Here is an 18,779-nt window from a genome sequence, read left to right as displayed (position 1 = left end):
TCAATCTTGAAATATTCGCACTTGCCAGACTTCCCTTTCCCTGCAAATAGACTCCCCAATCACCTTTTGAACGTTCCTGGCTAACACGATCAAGATTGGTCAGGCCCCATTTTATGACTTGAACCTGTGGACCAGGCCTGTCCTTTCCGAAGCTGTTTTCAAATTAATAGAATTGTGGTCACTTTGGCAAAATGCTTTCCCACTCACACCTCAGTCCCTTTCCCGACCTTAATACCCAAGGGAAGGTCAGGTTTTGCCCCTTTCTCTTTTCAGACCATTTTCATATTAATTGGGAGTTTCTGGAACACAATTACCAAATTCCTCCCTTGCAAACACTGAACACTGACAGTCCCAGTCTAGATTTGGAAGATTTGAAAACCCCAACCATAACAGTCCTATTATTATGATTGATATTTGAGATCTCCTGATATATTTATTCTTCACTCTGCCACGGATTATTCGGGGTCAGTGGGACAATCGTGTCAGAGTGATGACCCATTCTTATTTCTCAGTTCCACAAACATAGGTTCACTGGGTGATAACATCGGAATATCCTCTCTAAGTACTACTGGGATGATTCATGCAATCAAAACCCACCACCACACGTCCTCTCTTGCCTCCCCTTCGAAGCTTCCTGTAGCATCTCCAACTTGAAACAATGAGCTGCCAGTCCTCAACCTCCCTCAGTTGTGTTTCTGTAGTAACTATAATCTCCCAGTCCCATGTTCCAATCCATGCCGTGAGGTCATTCTCCTTAGCTATCAGGTCCCTTGCGTTGAAGTAAATGCAGGTTAATCATCAGTTTCCACCCCTCCCCCATTTCTTGCTAGATTCGTGCCTGCCTTGTCTGCTGAAATTGCTCTCTTTAACTTGTGCACCAACCTCAATCTTCTTTCTGGCCTTCCAACTGTTTAAGTTGCAACATCCTGCCAGATCAGATTATATCCTCTCAAGCAGCTCTAACAATCGCCCCACCAGGATATGGGTCCCGCTCCTGCTCCCAGTTCAGGTCCACTTATGCTGACACCTTCAGACGTCCAGAAACTTGTTCACCAATGTCCCTGTGTTCCTCAGTACTCCAGGAGGACCTACTATTCATGATGTATATCGTTCACTTATGAGACTTCCCACAGTGCATTACCTCACAGTGATCAGAAGTAAACTCCATCTGCCATTACTCTGCTCAGTTTATCATCTGATTGATATCTGACTGCACCCTGAGACCATCCCTCACCTTTCATGTCATCTGCAAACCTACTAATGATTCCTTCTGTTTTTACATCGGAGTTATTATTCCACAAAATAACCAGCAATGCTTCCTGCGCAGATCCCTGTGGTGCACCCACTGATGAAAGAATTCCAAACACGAGAAGTCTATCCACTGTTTTTTTTAATCCACATTACCAACTTGCCTTGGATCCCATTGGCTCTTTACATTTGGACCAGCCTTCCACGAGGGACCTTGTCAAAGGCCTTATTCAAGTCCATGTAAACCACATCATCTGCACTGCCCTCATCAATATTTTTCGACACCATTTCAAAAAAAACTGAACTGAATTCCTCAGACAGTATCTCACTCTTCCAAATCTGTGATGCTGCTGCAGAGGTGATCCTTGCCTTTGGAAGTGTTGATTCATCCTCAAAATTCATTCCAATAATTTCCCTCCCTCTGCTGTCAGACTATCTGCTCTGTAATTACCTGGCCTATCCCTGCTGCCCTTCTTGAACAAAAGAACCACATTAGCGACCCTCCAGTCATTCAACACTTCACCTGTGGCCAGCGAAGTTTTATATATATCCACCAGGGGCCCAACAATCTCTCCCTTACCTCCCATAGCAGCCTGGGATACATTTCATGAGGCACTGGGGATTTCTCCACCTTTATGCCTGTGAAAACATTTAATACCTCCTCCTTATTCATCTTTTCTTGTTCTCGAACCTCACCGTCCCAACTGAAATCCCCGGTGACAATGTCTTTCTCCTGTGTGAATACAGATGGGAAGTATTCATTGAAGTTCTCACCGATTTCCACTGGCTCCATTACAGATTGGCCCTTTGGTTTCTAACAAGCCTCGCTGTTTACCTGGGAATCCTCTTCCTCGAACTGTACTCATTAAATTCCCTGTGGCCTCTCCTTAACAGTATCTGCCAAGGATATTTCATGCCCATTATTTGCCCGTCATTTTAAGGATTGCCTTGCACTATCTATATGTTGGTCGGTCTTTGCCTGTTTTCATCGCCTTGTATTTCCTTCATCAAGCTCAGGATATCGCTTGACCAGTATTCACTGGAGTTACTGCCTTTGTCATTCACTCTTCGCAGAACACACTGGCCTTGAATTCTCCCTGTATCAATTTAACATACTTCCTGTTTCTGAGTGTGAACCCAACAGCAAAAAGTTCCTCCCGGTCTGTGTTTGCCAGATCCTGTCTCGTGGTAGTGATAATGCCCAGTGACAGTAATATTCTAATGATGATGGGGCTTCCACAAATTTGGCGTCTTCACTTCTGCCCTATCCTTATTTTACCAAAATGACTTTGAAAGCTAGTGTTAGGACTACTATCACCGAAACACTCTAAAAATACTTATGTCTGTCATCTTGTCCAGCACTAAGCCCAATCACGTTGCTGTAACCTTTTCCAATCCCAACAGCAGTCCTCCATCCTGTCCTACAGCACCTCATTATCTCTAACCTTCCATCATCCAATTCACCTCACTGTTTGTACAGCGTTTCCTACCAACCCTCCCATTATGTAATGTTCTGAAGCTTCCTGACCGCTCCCGAGATCTGTAACCATGCCCCTCTCTCTCTCTCTTCAATCTTCTCTGTCTCTGTGACTAACTCCCAACACTACAATGTTCCGTACCTTTGACCACCTCCAGTCAGTACTAGCCTTCCTAGCTCTCGAACATCCTGCAGCCACTAAAACCATCCATGTACCTGAAATATCCTCTCAGTTGTTGTAACAACTCTCATTCTCACAACTGCCTCTGTCGATAACCTCAGCCAGTCCAAAGAATCCTTGCTAACTCAGTAACCTCACCCAATGTGTACAACTCTGAGTATGACTAACTTCATCCAGTCTCCCCAACTGTCCCTAACTCTAATTGTAGAGAGAATCCACAACCCTCCCTATTGCGTTCACCTCCTCCAGTCCCTCTCATGGACACCATCTATGGAACCTTATCCTGTCCCTGACTATATTCTCTTCCTGTTCCAATAAACCTTGTGAACTTTGTGACCTAGTCCAATCTCTGCAGTGCTCTGTATAATCAGCCTCACTGTGCCTGGAACCTGGCTTTAATTCCAGCCTTGGCCGATTGTCTGTGTGGACTTTGCATGTTCTCCCCGCTGACTGTGTAGGTTTCTTCCGGGTGCTTTAGTTTCCTGCCATAGCTCGACATTTGCACGATACGTGATTGTCGGTCATAAATTGACCGTAGTATTCAGGAAAGTGTGCTTTAGGTGAGTTCATCATGAGAAATGCAGGGTTTAATGGACAGGGAGAGGGATGGGTCTGGTTAGGATCTCTTTAGAGGGTTGGTGTGGGCTTGTTGGGCCAAATGGCCTTTTTCCACACTGTGGAGATTCTATTCAGGTTATTGTCCAGTCCTGTCAACCATCCCTGTCTCTTGAACCTTGCCTCATCCCCAATACTCTCCTTATATGTGTAATCTCCAACAGTCTCTAAAACACTCCTTGGCGATGTCAGCTTCTCCAGTCCTTACCATGATCGATATGACTGCCACCTCTTCCTGCTTTTAGAACAATCCTTATAACTGTTGTCATTGGTTACATCACTCCCAATCACTGTTCCATCCTGAACCCCCCCCCACCCCCCCCCAAAAAACATTTATATCACTGTAAACCCATCTGGACTGTGTGTACCTCCTTTTGACAGTCCCGTTCTGAGACTTTCTCTATATCAAAAACGTCATTAAGTGTAGGAAACCCTTATTATTGTAACCTCCCTCCAGCCTTACAGCACTGAGGATCTGGAGAAGCTCTCTTCAACCCGCCAGCCATCTCTGTGTCTGTAATCTATTCCACTCCCAGAATTCATTCTCTCTGAGCTCTTCTGTAGTCCATTAACACTCCCTCCCACTGTCTGTGTCATTGTAACCTTCTCCAAAAACACAACCTTCCTATCTGTGTAAATCCCGACACCAGTCCCTATCCTTCTAAGCTCCGTCTAACAATATAACCCTCCATGTTTGTGTATTCACCTTCAGTCCCTACTCACCTCCCTATCTGTGTAACCTTCTCCAGGCATTTTTGCTTCATTCTCTTCAACTGTCCCTGTCAGTGTAATCTCTTCTGGACCCGAAAACTCCCCTCTCTTTAACTTACTCAGGCAACACAACCCTCACTATCTGTGACCTACTCCTGTCGGAGAACCCTCCCTCTGTGAACTGCTCCAAATCTTCAATTCTCCATAAGCTCCTGCAGTCTTACAGCCCTCCCTGTGTACAAAACCTCTTCCAGTCCCTAAAATGCCATCAGTCTGTGGAGTCCCTACCAGCATCCCTATCTGTGTTATCCTCTCAGGTCCCTGCAACACTCCCGATCTGTAGATCCCACTCCAATGCCTGTGTTTCACCCGGTCCTTTCCTACAAGACTCATTAACTATGTAACATTCTCCCGTCACTATCACCCACCGTGTCAATGTAAGCTCCTCCTGTATCTCCATCCAGTTACGCATCTCCATAACCTTCTCCAGCTCTTACACCCCTATCTGTGTAAACATCACTCTCCACTCGAACCCTCCCTACCGCAGGAACTTCCTCCTGTTTGTGTAATACTCCCTTATCTGTGATACTGTCTCCAACCAAACTTGCTACCCCCAATCTCTGAAAAACGAATCCAGATTCCACACCCTCCTTAACCCCCAGAACCTAAGCCTTCCTATATCTATAAACATCTTCAGTCACGATGACCTCCATATCTCTGTTTGTTCCGCCAGATGTTACAAACCTCTTTATCTCTGTAATCTGCTCAGTTCCCTAAAACAGTCCCTGTCTGTGTGATCCAGCCCTGTCGTACAAACATCCTTATCCTGGTAAACTTCTCTATCCCTGCCAGCATTCCCAACTCCTTGAACCCGTCAGCCCTACAGCTCTCCACATTTCTGTAACCTCCTGTGGGCCTATGGTCCTCCCTCCCTGTGAAACCACCTTCAGTCCCCACATCTCTCCCAATCTGGGTCCTCTGCTCCAAATCAGACCATTGCTGTCTCTGTAAACACCTCCACCCCTGACAACTCTTCTCATTTGTGTAACCTCGTTCAGACCCATACTCTCCAGCTTCCTGAATCCTCTTCCTGCATTGCAACTAAAACCACATGTTTATGTAATATCCACCAGTGCTTAAACCTCCCCAACTCAGTAACCACTTGCAGCCCTAACAAAGCACCTAAACTGTGAAACCTCTTAATTCCCTACAATCTCCCTCCCTCCCTCCTCAACTACCTTCATCACCATGAAACCTCACAATCACTGAAGTCACCTTTTGGCACTGCAACCCTCCTAATGTCTGCAAAATCCTTTTGTCCTGATATCCCTCCCTGTCTCTGTAACCCCCACCAGCCTCCAGTGCCCTTCTGGGGAACCTGGCAGAGGAGGGATGTTTTGTAGAGTCCGGGCCATGTTACAGAGGTACAATCCTGGGAATTACAGATTTAGTCTAATGTCTGTGGGTTGCAGATTATTGGCAAAGACTCTAAAGACAGGATTTATGACTACTTGGAAAACTATCGTTTCATTAGAGACAGTCAGCACAGGTTTGTGAGGGGCAGGTCATGCCTCACAAATCTTATTGAATTATTTGAGGATATGAGCGAATACGTTGATGGCTCATTCAGAAAATAAGGAGGCATGGGATACAGGGAAATCTGTCTGTCTGGTTACAGGATTGGATGGCCCAGAGAAGACAGAGGGTGGCAGCAGGTGGACAGTATTGAGTCTGGAGCTCAGTGACCAGTGGTGTTCTGTAACAGTCGGCTCTGGGACTCTGCTCTCTGTGATTTTTATAAATGACTTGGATGTGGAGTTTGGAGAGTGGGTTAGTAAGAGGTGAGGCCATACTGGATTTGGTTCTGGGTAACGAACCAGGCCAGGTGTTAGAATTGGAGGTAGGTGAGCACTTTGGGGACAGTGATCACAATTCGGTGACTGTTAATCTGGTGATGGAGAGGGATAAGTGTGCACTGCAGGGCAAGAGTTATAGCTGGGGGGCAGGGAAATTATGTGCGGTGAGGCATGACTTAGGATGGAAAAATAGGCTTCAAGAGAAAGGTGCAATCGATATATGGAGCTTGTTCAAGGAGCAACTATTGAGTGGCCTTGATAAGTATGTACCTGTCAGGCAGGGAGGAAAGGGTCATGTGAGGGAGCTGTGGTTTAATATGGAATTGGTTACCTGGTTAAAGGGAAGAGGGCGGCCTATGTAAAGATGAGGCGTGAAGGTTCAGTTGGGGAAATTGAGAGTTATAAGGTAGCCAGGAAGGATCTAAAGAGAGCTAAGAGCAGCAAGGAGGGGACATGAAAAGTCCTGAGTTGGTAGGATTAGGGAAAACCCAAAGGCTTTCTATAGGTATGTCAGGAATAAAAGAATGACTAGGGTAGGAATAGGTCCAGTCAAGGATAGTAATGAGAAGTTGCGTGTGGAGGCTGAAGAGATTGGGGAGATACTGAATGAATACTTTTTCGTCAGTATTCACTCAGGAACAGGGCATTGTTGCCGAAGTGAATATTGAGTCACAATTAGAATGGATGGCTTTGAGGTATGTAGGGAAGAGGTGTTGGAAATTCTGGAAAGGGTGAAAAGTCCCTTGGGCCTGATGGCATTTATCCTAGGATTCTCTGGGAAGCAAGGGAGGAGATTGCAGAGTCATTGGCCTTGATTTTTATGTCCTCGTTGTCTACAGGAATAGTGCCAGAAGACTGGAGGATAGCAAATGTGGTTCCTTGTTCAAGAAGGGGAGTAGGGATAACCTTAGTAACTATAGTCCGGTGAGTCTCACTTCTGTTGTGGGCAAGTCTTAGAGAGAATTGTAAGGGATAGAATTTATGAACATCTGGATAGGAATAATGTGATCAAGGATAGTCAGCATGGTTTTGTGAAGGGCAGGTCGTGCCTCACAAACCTTATTGAATTCTTTGAGAAGGTGACTAAGGAGGTGGATGAGGGTAAAGCAGTAGATGTGGTGTATATGGATTTTAGTAAGGCATTTGATAAGGTTCCCATGGTAGGCTACTGCAAAAAATATGGCGTTATGGCATTGAGGGTGCGTTGGAGGTTTGGATTAGGAATTAGCTGGCTGGAAGACGACAGAGGGTAGTAGTTGATGGTAAAGTTTCATCTTGGAGTGTAGTTACTAGCGGTGTTCCGCAAGGATCTGTTTTGGGACCATTACTGTTTGTCATTTTTATAAATGACCTGGAGGAGGGGCTAGAAGGTTGGGTGAGCAAGTTTGTGAATGATACGAAAGTCGGTGGAGTTGTTGACAGTGAGGAAGGATGTGGCAGGTTACAGCGGGATATAGATCAGCCTGCAGAGCTGGGCAGAAAGGTGGCAAATGGAGTTCAATGTAGCTAAGTGTGAAGTGATTCACTTTGGTAAGAGTAACAAGAAGATGGGGTACTGGGCTAATGATCAGATACTTGGTAGTGTGGATGAGCAGAGGGATCTTGGTGTCCATGTACACAGATCTCTGAAAGTTGCCAGCCAGGTAAATAGTGCTGTGAAGAAGGCATATAGCGTACTGGCTTTTATTGGTAGAGGAATTGAGTTCCGGAGTCCTGAGGTCATGTTGCAGTTGTATAAGACTCTGGTGCGGCCGCATCTGGAGTATTGTGTGCAGTTTTGGTCGCCATACGATAGGAAGGATGTGGAGGCATTGGAACGGGTGCAGAGGAGGTTTACAGGATGTTGCCTGGTATGGTAGGAAGATCATATGAGGAAAGGCTGAGGCACTTGGGGCTGTTTTCATTGGAGAAAAGAAGGTTTAGGGGTGACTTGATAGAGGTGTATAAGATGATTAGGGGTTTAGATAGGGTTGACCATGAGAACCTTTTTCCACGTATGGAGTCAACTATTACAAGGGGGCATAGGTTTAAATTAAGAGGTAGTAGGTATAGGACAGATGTTAGGGGTAGATTCTTTACTCAGCGAGTTGTGAGTTCATGGAATGCCCTGCCAGTAGCAGTGGTGGATTCTCCCTCTTTCTGGGCATTTAAACGGGCATTGGATAGGCATATGGAGGATAGTGGACGAGTGTGGGTTAGGTGGGCTTGGATCAGCGCAACAACGAGGGCCAAAGGGCCTGTACTGCGCTGTATTTTTCTATGTTTTATGTAAGTTTGCTAATCATATGAAGATTGTTGGAGTGGTGGGTAATGTGGAGGGCTATTGTAGATTGCATAGGGACATTGACAGGACACAGCTGGCCTGGAAGTTGCAGATGGAGTTAAATCTGGAAAAGTGTGAAGTGATTCATTCTGGAAGATTGAATTTTAATACAGAATTCAGGGTTAAAAGGCAGAATACTTGGCAGTGTGGAGGAACAGAGAGACCATGGGGTCTATGTCCATAGATCCTCAAGTTGCCACGTACGTTGGTAGGGTTGTTAAAAAGGCATATATTGTGTTGGCTTTCCTTAGCAAGGGGATAGATTTTAAGAGCAGTGAGGTTTTAGTGCATCTTAATAGCCTCCTAGTGAGACCACACTTGGAAATATTGTGTTCAGTTCCGGCCCCCTGTTTACAGGAAGGATGTGCAAGTTTCAGAGAGGGTACACAAGAAATTTACCAGGGTGCTGCTTGGAATGGAGAACATTTCTCATGAAGAAAGTTTGAGGGAGCTAAGGCTTTTTTCATTGAAGTGAAGAAGGGGGTGGGGCAACCCTGTAGAGGTGAACAAAATGATGATAGGCACACAGAGAGTGAATAGTCAGAGACTTTTCCTCTTATGGAATAAATGGCTGTAACAAGGCGGCATAATTTTAAGGTGAATGGAGGATGGATAAGAGGATAGAGAATGGTAGGTGGTTGGATGGACTGCCAATGGTGGTAGTAAAATTAGACACATTCGGGACATTTAATAGACTCTTGGACAGACACATGGATAATAGTAAAATGAAGGGTATGTAGGTAATTTTGATCTTATAGTTGGATAAAAGGTTGGCATGAAATCATGGCCGAAGGGTGTTGGGCTGAACTGTTCTGCGTTCAATGTTCTGTATGATAAGCTGGGTGATAAACTCAGATCAGTGTAAAATGATATGGCATTCAGGAGGAGCTAGTGAACTGGATTCAAAATTGGCTTGATGGTAGGAGACAGCGGGTGATGGGAGACATGTGTTTCTGACTGGAGGCATGTGACCAGCGGTGTAGTGGGTCCCCTGTTGTTTGTCATTTGGATAAATGGTTTGGATGGAATATTGGTTTCCTGGTAAGTAAGCTTCTTGGGTGACACTGACATTGGAGGTAAAGTGGTTCGTGGAGAAGATCGTATATATTACAACATGATGAACAGTACTGCTGGGATAGTGGGCTGAAGAATAGCAGATGGAGTTTAATTAGATAAATGTGAAGTGTTCTATTTTGGTGAAACAAACCAGGGTGGGACCTGTACAGTTAATGTTTGGGCCCTGGGTGGTGTTGTCAGTCAGAGACCGAGGGATGCAGGTACACAGTTCTTTGAATGTGTTGTCACAGGTAGACAGGCTGGTGAACCAGACATTTGGGATGTTTACCTTCATTGGGGAGAGCATTGAGAGTAAGAGTTGGCATGTAATGGTGCATCTGTAAAATACATTGGTGAGGCTATCATAAAAATATTGTTGTTCAGTAAGAAGAACTCATTTGGTTCACTTACCTCCTTTTAGGAATCTGATCCAGACCTACAGCAATATGGCTGACTCTGAGCTACCTCTAGGTAATTAGCAGTCGGGTCAAAGAATGTTCGTCCAGGCAGTGACAACTACATCCAACGAATGAATAAATAAAAAGACCTATGCACTTCCGTACCTCTGGAAACAAGTCCAGCTGCAGCAATCCGTACTGGTTTTGTAACACCATTCTAGACCTGACCACTCTCTATAACACTCTCACCACCTCCCACCTTCACCTCTCCCAGTTCCTATCGTGTCATTAAACCCTGACAATGATTCCCCTTCCACTGCCCTCCTCCTGCTACCAGACCCTTTGCAATCCATTTAACATTTACTCCTAAAGCACTCTCTCACTTCAAGATTTTAAGTATTTTGTGCTGATCTTCTCAGCCTCATAATCTAGTATGATCCCTTTTGTCCTGAGTGAGGGACCAGTGGGGATTTCTTGCTGAGGGTTTTACTGTTTCAATGGAATGTCCTTCTGTTGAGTGTTTTATACTGTTCCTTGAAATGTTTTTCCACTGTCCATTTACAAACACATATTTCAGTCTGTTTAGGCTGTTTACCTTGGTCAGTTCTCCTCTCAAATTCATGTAATTGGCTATTTTTGTTTCTAGTTGCAGCTCGTCCTTTCTGTGATTCACTTTAAAACATTTTGTGTATTTAGCTGTACGTTATCACAATTTCCCGAAGGATCTCCCGGTGACGTTACACATTCACTAAGTTCATCACACGGTCGCTCTGACATAGTTACATCCCTAGCCTGTTGCACAGCGAAACACTGAAAAAAAAATAACCGAACTCCTCTTCCAATATCAATGTTCTCCGTGTGATTGGTCCAGATTATACAAATATTGAAGTTTTCCAAAATTATCACAATGCCTTTATTAAAATCCAATGAGTTCCTGTGTAATACAGTGATGAGCAATGGAATAAAGTTCGTTGGCTAAAATTGTTCTGCTGCTTGTGTCCTTGGCAAGTAGTAGCCAGAATTTACATTCAGACTGACTCGACTTCATGCTCTGATGCCAAATGCTTTCTTTGTGATGTCTTCGTTATCCATTATTGTTAGCATTACACATTTTGCCCGAGTATCGGCAAGGTTGTAAACCACTGAATATTTTTGTTCACACTGTATCCATATTTCCCTGGTGTCTAAATCTCTTTATCTCTGTCACAAATCCACCTTATTGCATCGACTTTGTCCATTCAATTAAAAGTATTCCTTTCCTTAATTTATTGTCACAAATCTATTCACTGACGTACAATTTTACTTAAACTCTGTCCCATCCTGTTCCTTTTTGCTTATCTTCAGCCAGATCCCCATGCTGTTTTCGTGTGTCACATTTTCCCTTTAGATTCGGAAAGTTCCTTTCACCTGAACGCTGTCCCTGCATCCTCTCTGGCAGTTTAAACCCTTGGCCATTAACCTACCGACATGATCGGCCAGGACAATGGTCCAGCACCGTTCCAGTGGGGCCATCCAAAAGGATTATATTTAAAATCAGGCATGGGATGAAGTATCTCTGGCTGACCAACCTTTCTTGCCCAGCCGGAGCTGCCCTTGAGCTGAATATCTTTCTCAGCCAGTTCAGCGGGTCAGTGAGAGGCAAACACTTTGCTGTGGGTATGTCGTGCAGATCAGGTGAGGATGGGCAGATGTCCTTCTCGAAAGGGCAAGTGTTTGGGTTTTTTGGTCATCAGCAATGGTCTCATACTTACTTGTCGATTGTTAATTACTATTTTTTAAAATTAGTGATTTCAAATTCCACCATTGTTGATGCTGGGATTCCAGCCTGTATCACCCGAACATTAGCTGAGGTTTGGGATACATGCTCCAGCAATAATACCACGAGGCCATCACTTCACCTGCTCACAGGTTGCTCATTCCTGATCGGTTATACCAGTGCATCATGAAGCAAAACCTGTCAATCCAACACAGTTGTGTGATCCTGATATCTCCCAGCACTCTGGTGATATCACTTAGGATCTTGCTTTCTGTCTGTCTCTGACTCTGTCTCTGTCTCTGTCTGTTTCACTCTTCTGAAGAAAGACGAGGCAGCACAATTCCCATTCTGCCTATTCCTGTCTCGTGTAGGTACTCAGGAAGGTTCAGACTCGATTAACTTCCCAGCTGCTGGGTGTCTCGTCCATCATCACATTGAAGATAGTTGGTCAGCCAGAGAGACAAAAGAGAGGGAGATCTGCAGCCTTCAATAAATCCTGCAGTGAGGTAAGATCACTCACAGTGCACAGAGCAGAGAGCAACGAGAGGGCTCCAAACATCGGCAGACAATATATGTCACTGATACAGTGCTGGAGGGTGAGCACAGTTCACACACCCCAGGCTCAATCACCGCCCATTCTAAGTTCTGTTGTACTAAGACTCACTACTCTGCATCACTATCTATGGCATGTCTTGTACCAGTGTCTTCAATAATTTGTAACTCCTATAACAGTTTATATCTCTGTAACCTCCTCCTATCTCAATAGTCCCTCGATATATTTGAAATGTACTGCATTCCAGACTACCATCCTATCGCTGTAACTTGCTTCAGTGTCGACAACATGCCTTATCTTAGTAGTCTCCTCCTCCAATAACTGGAGACAGAGGCATGCAGCACAATCCTTCAATCCAACTAGTCCATGCTGACCAGAGTCCATGAACAAGTCACGTTTCCTGTATTTGACCGGATCCCTTCAAACCTTCTCCTCCCAAGTACCTGCCCAAATGTATTTTAATGTTGTAATTGTACTTTTCTCTACCACTTCCCCTGGAAGCTCATTCCATAACTGCACCATCGTCTGTGTAGAAAATTTTCTCCTAAAATCTCTTTTAAGTGCTTCTCTCCCATCTCATATTTATGCCCACTAGCACACAGAACATGACAGCGCAATGCAGGCCCTTCGGCCTTCGATTTTGCACCAACCTGTGGAACCAATCTGAAGCCCAAGTAGCCAACACTATTCAAATTCATGTCCATATGCCTATCCAACGACCGTTTAAATGCCCTTAAAATTGGCGAGTCTACCACTGTTGCAGGCAATGCATTCCATGCCCCGACTATTCTGAAAAAAGAACCTACCTCTGGCATCCGTCCCATATCTATTTATTAATATTAGCATCAACTAAATTTAAAGCTATCTCCCCTCCTGGTAGACATCGCCACCCAAGAGAAAAGGCTTTCACTGTCCAACCCATCTCACCTGCTGATTATCTTATATGTCTCTATTAATTGACTTCAAACACATTCTTTTGAACAAAAACAGCTTAAAGTCCCTCAGCCTTTCTCATAAGACCTTTCCTCCGTACCAGGTAACTTTCTAATAAATCTCATCAGATGTGGTGAGTGTGGACTTGTTGGGCCGAAGGGTCTATTTCCATACTGGATGTAATCTAATCTAAGGACAACATTTGCTATCCTCCAGCCTTCTAGCACTATTCCTGTAAACAATGATGACAAAAAGATCAAAATCAAAGGCTTGGCAATCTCCTTCGTGGCTTCCCAGAGAATCCGAGGATAAATCCCATCCGGCCAATAGATTTATCTATTTTTAGACTTTGCAGAATTGCTAACACCTCCCCCTTTCTGTACTTCAATTCAATCTAGTTATGGACTCCACTGCCCTGGCTAATCACTTACCTGTATCCCTCGTGTTTTTAATCATCGTCCTGCGACTTGTATCATCGAAGGACAATGATACAAATAGTCTGCTCTTGTCCCTGCCACTACTTATCACAATGTTCTGGGATACACTTATTCAGGACTTAAGGCATTCTCTACCTTTGTGTTTGAAGACCTCCAGCACTACCTCTTCTATAATGGGAACTCTTTTCAAGCCATCACTGTCTCTTTAACTGACTTGTCTGCAGTAATTTCTGACAAAATGTTCATTTAGGGTCTTACCCATCTCCTGTGGTTTCCACACATGGACGGCCTTATTGATCTTTGCAGGGCCTATTGTCTCTCTAGTTGCGTTTTTGTACTTGTGTGCTGTAGAATTTTTTGCAATCTCCTTAACCTTATCTGCCAAAGCTATCTCATCCCATTTTGCTTTCCAGCTTTATCGGCTTCTCCGTTTCTCTAAAACCCTCCTGTATCAGTAACATCTTCGTCAATCCTTGCTCTATTTACAGTTTCCGGAAATGCTTCCTAAAGCAGGATGATCAGAATTCTCCACAGTACTCCAACTGGGGACCCAGCAATGCCTTGTACAGCCGTACCATGATGTGCCAACGTATGTATTCAATTCTCTGACCCATGAGGGCAAGTGTGCCAAATTCCACTTTCCCCACCTTGTCCACTGTGATGCACCATGCAAGGAACTGCATTCTTGGTCTATCTATGTTCGACAGCACTGCCCAGGGCCCGACTATTAACTGTGTTAGTCCTCCCTGGTTTGTCTTGACAGAATCCATCACCTGAATTCAGCTCCATCGGTCATCCTTGGCCACTGGCTCAGTTGTTCGAGATCCCCTTCAAGAACTGTATTCCCTGACCACTATAACCCGTGTTCTATCCGGACGTTTATCAACAAACTGACTAACAATGACTCCTATGCTCTTACTGAAATGTTTTCTGTAAATGATGCATAACAGTGGACCCAGCACTGTTCCTTATGGCACACTGCTGGTCATAGGCCCCCAGTCTGCACAACAACGCTCTCCACCACTCTGTTCCTATTGTCAAGCCAATGTTGTATCAGTTGGCTAGTTCTCCCTGAACCATGTGATCTAACCTTACTAAACAGTGTTCCACGCTAAACCCTGTCCAATGCCTTGCTGTGGTCAGTATAGACACAGTCTCCTGTTCTGTCTTCTTCTATCTTCTTAGTCACCTCTACAACAAACTCAGGCAAGTTTGTGAGACTCTACTTGTGTACTTTGTGTCAACTGTCCCTAATCAACCTTCGCCGTTCGAAATGCATGTAACTACTGTCCCTCAGAGCCCCTCCAACACCGTACGCACCACTAACATCAAGCCAATTGGTCTTTAGGTGCCTTGAGTTCCCTCGCAAAAGTTTTAAATAAATGGCACAACGTGAACACCCTCCAGGCTTCCAGCTCATCACCCGTGGCTGTCACTGATATAAATATCTCTTTAAGGGACAATTCTTCCAGAGTTTCCCCAGTGTCCTCAGATATACATGATTAGCTCAGGAATTTGACTTTTTTTAGGCGTTTTAAAATTTCCAGCACCTCCCGTTTTGTTATGCGGAGTCTTTTGAAGACTTCATTTCCCTGACTTCCCCAGTCTTTAAGTTCTGATGTGAATTTTTCGTCAAGAATCTCACCATCTCCTGTGGTTCACAATGGATTATCCCATTGATCTTCAAGGGACATATTCTGTCTCTAGTTAATCGTCTCTCGTTAGTATTCATGTCGAATTCCTTTGGATTTGCCTCAGCATTATCAGCCAAAGGTTTCTCAGGTCTCCTGCTTGCCCTCCTGCTCTCCCTCTTCAGTGTATTACTGAACCCACAATGTTCTTTGAGGAATCCAGCTGGCCATATATGACATGGACGCCTTTATCTTGACCAGAACCTCAATACCCCAATCATCCAGAATTTCCTTCTTGTAATCAGCATTGTCCTTCGCACTAACAGAAATATCCTCACACTGAACTCTCATTTTATCTTTCTTTTGATAGTTTCCCACCTGCCTGAGGTCCATTTACCTGCAAATACTCTCCACAATCAACTGCTAAAAGTTCTTGCCCAATACCGTCTGGATTGGAGCAGACCAATTTTGGTCTTTCACTTGTGGATCAGGCCTGTCATTTTCCATAACTGTTTTCAAATTAATACAGTTGTGGTCACTTTGTCAAAGTGCTTCCCAACTTACACCTCAGTCCCTTTCCCTGCCTTGTTCCCAAAGGGAGGTCAGGTTTTGCCACTTTCTCCAGGGACAGGGCAAGCAACCAGTGGTAATTGTGCACATCAGTACACATGACTAGATACAGTTGGATGGGATCTGATCAAGTGAGTATTAGGAGTTAGGTAAGAAGGTAAAAAGCAGGACTACAAAGGTAGTGAGCCCCAGATTACTCCCAGTGCCGCTCGTAGTGAATATGGAAATAAAAAGACGAGTCGGATGGATGAGTGCCTGAGGAGCTGGTGGAGGGGGAAGGGTTTTTACGTCTTGGATCATTGGGGTCTTTCTGAGGTAGAAGTGACCTGGACAATGGGGATTATGAAAATAAAGAGACCATCAGCCAGTCAGAGGAAAATCCACCAGCCACCGAGAGCACGTTTCCTATTCAGGATATCCAGGGGCACAGTCAAGGGAGGGAAAAGACTTCTGGTTTAAAGTACATTTATTTCATGAGGCCTGACTGGTAAGGCAGACGAGCTCAGAGCATGGATTGGCTCTGGGGACTGGGATGTTATAGCCATAACAGAAACATGGCTGAGAGAAGGGCAGGAATAACAGCTCAGTGTTCCAGGATACAGAAGGTACAAGTGTGACAGAAAGACAAGTAATTGAGGAGGGGGAGTGCGCTTTTGATAAATGAGAGCATAACAACAGTGCTCAGAGAGGATACTCCTAAAGAGTAATCAAATGAGGCCATATGGTTGGGAGTTAGAAAGAAGGGGTGGTCACTTTGTTGGGACTGTATTACAGACTCACAAATAGTCAGCGGGTATGAGAAGTGCAGATGTGTAGAGAGATTGTAGATAGGTGTTGGAATAAGTAATAAGAGAGTAGCATTGATTGGAGGTTTTAATTTCCCTGGATTTACTTGGGACCTCAGAATACCATATGGGTAACAATTTGTCAAATGGGTCAAGAAAGTTTCCTTGACCAATATATAGGCTGTCCTACTCTATTCAGTTGGGCGCAACATTGAGCATCCCTGAGAAAACAAGATGAGCAAGTGACTGAAGTGTCAGTCGGAGGGGCACTTTGGGTCCAGTGACCGCAACTGTGTTAGTTTTAACATAACTACAGAAAATGATAGGAGAGGTCCACAGTTAAGGAGCTATGCTGAAACACTGGCAGTTTTGGGGCCATGAAGCAGGATCTAGCAGAGTTGAGTGGGTGAGTCTGTTTGAAGGAAAAGAAACGACTGGAAAATGGGAGGCTTTTAAAAGTGTGATACTGAAAATCCACGGTCAGTATGTACCTGTTAGGGTTAAAGGAAAATGGCAGGTTTAGGGATCCCTGGCTGATGACGGATATTGAGGCTCTGATCTGGCAATTGAAGATGGTTTACATTGGGTTTAAGGTTTCCGTATCTACCGAACCTCTTCCGGCCCTAAAGACAGAATCAATCTGTGGAGACCCTATCAGGTCTATGCCACACATCGATCTGTTGAACCCACTCCAGGCCCTGTGACTGTTCCAATTCAGTTCCTAAAGGAACTGCGGTCTGTGTAACATGCTCTCATCACTATCACCTACCCTGTCAGTGTAAGCTTTTCCAGTATTTTCACCATCTACTCATCTGCATAAACTTCTCCAACTCTTACACCTATCTGTGTTAACGATAACCTCCCCTACAACACTTGCCCACTTAGGCCAAATGGAGGAGATTACTAATGCTCCTTTTTCTGTGTAACTGTCTCCATCAAAATTGCTGTTCTCATCTCCAGGAAAAATCTGTCCGATTCCACATCCTCCATGTCTAAAATAACACCAGAACCTAAGAATTTCGACATCTCTCCACCTGTTCAGTCACGACTACCCTCCATATGTGTGTTTTTTTTTCTTCCAGCCTAGAAACTACATTATCTCTGTAATCTGCTCCATTCCTAATAATAGTACCTGTCAGTATAAACCAGCACTGTCCTCCACTATCCTTATCCTTGTAAACTGATCCATCCTCCCAACCTCCTCATCTCCATGAACTCCTGCAGGCCCTACAGCTCTCCACATTTCTGCAACCTCCTGTGCGCCTATGGTCCTCCCTCCCTGTCAACCACCTGCAGTCCCCACATCCCTCCCAATCTGGCTCCTCTGCTTCAGATCAGACCATTGCTGTCTCTGTAAACACCTCCACCCTGACAACTCTTCTCATTTGTGTAACCTCGTTCAGACCCCATACTCTCCAGCTTCCTGCATCTCTTCCTGAAATTGCAATCAAAACGACATTTTCTGTATTATCCACCAGTACTTAAACCTTCCCCAACTCAGTAACCTCTTGCAGTCCTAATAAAACACCTTAACTTTGAAAGCTTTCAATTCGCTACAATCTCCTCCTCCCTCCCCTCCTCAAATGCGTTCATTACCATGTAACCACACAATTACTGAATTCTCCTTTTGCACTGCAACCCTCCTACGGTCTGCAAAACTCCTGTCCTTATATTCTTCCAGATCTCTGTAACCCCACCACCCTCAGTGCCCTTTTTGGAACATGGCAGAGGAGGGAAGATTTGTAGAGTCGGGATGTTACGGAGGTAGAATCCTGGGAATTGCAGATTTGGTCTAATGTCTGTGGTGTGCAGATTATTGGAGAGGACTCTGACAGACTGATTGGAAAATCTTAGTTAAATTTTAGACAGTCAGCAGGGGTTTGTGAGGGGCAGGTCATGCATCACAACCCTTATTGATTTCTTTGAAGATATGGCAGAATATGTTGAAGCTCATTCAGAAAATAAGGAGGCATGGGATACAGGGAAATCTATCTGTCTGGATACATGCTTGGATGGCCAGAGAAGACAGAGTATGGCAGCAGATGGACAGTATTGAGCCTGGAGCTCAGTGACCAGTGGGGTCTGTAACAGTCGGCTTTGGGACGCTGCTCTCTGTGATTTTTATAAATGACTTGTATGTGGATGTTGGAGAGTGGGTTCGTTAATTTGCCATATCTGGTGGTGGGTGGTGGGTAATGTGGAGGGCTGTTGTAGGTTGCAATGGGACATTGACAGGACACAGAGCTGGG

At 44.6% G+C, this 18,779-nt stretch overlaps 1 long non-coding RNA gene across 1 annotated transcript in view; it reads left to right on the top strand.

The window, feature by feature from the left end:
• LOC132813709 (uncharacterized) overlaps positions 1 to 14,123 on the top strand; it is a 34,453-nt gene extending 20,330 nt beyond the window's left edge. Inside the window, exons 3-4 of the long non-coding RNA XR_009644142.1 lie at positions 11,993 to 12,127; positions 14,033 to 14,123. This is a non-coding gene — a long non-coding RNA (uncharacterized LOC132813709). The remainder of the gene's footprint in view (positions 1 to 11,992; positions 12,128 to 14,032) is intronic.
• Positions 14,124 to 18,779: the final 4,656 nt, after the last annotated feature.

The sequence above is a fragment of the Hemiscyllium ocellatum genome, unplaced genomic scaffold (assembly GCF_020745735.1).
Source record: "Hemiscyllium ocellatum isolate sHemOce1 unplaced genomic scaffold, sHemOce1.pat.X.cur. scaffold_444_pat_ctg1, whole genome shotgun sequence".
In the NCBI taxonomy this organism is placed as follows: Eukaryota; Metazoa; Chordata; class Chondrichthyes; order Orectolobiformes; family Hemiscylliidae; genus Hemiscyllium; species Hemiscyllium ocellatum.
The sequence above is the reverse complement of the archived record's forward strand: the minus strand, read 5'-3'. Positions and strand labels throughout refer to the sequence as shown.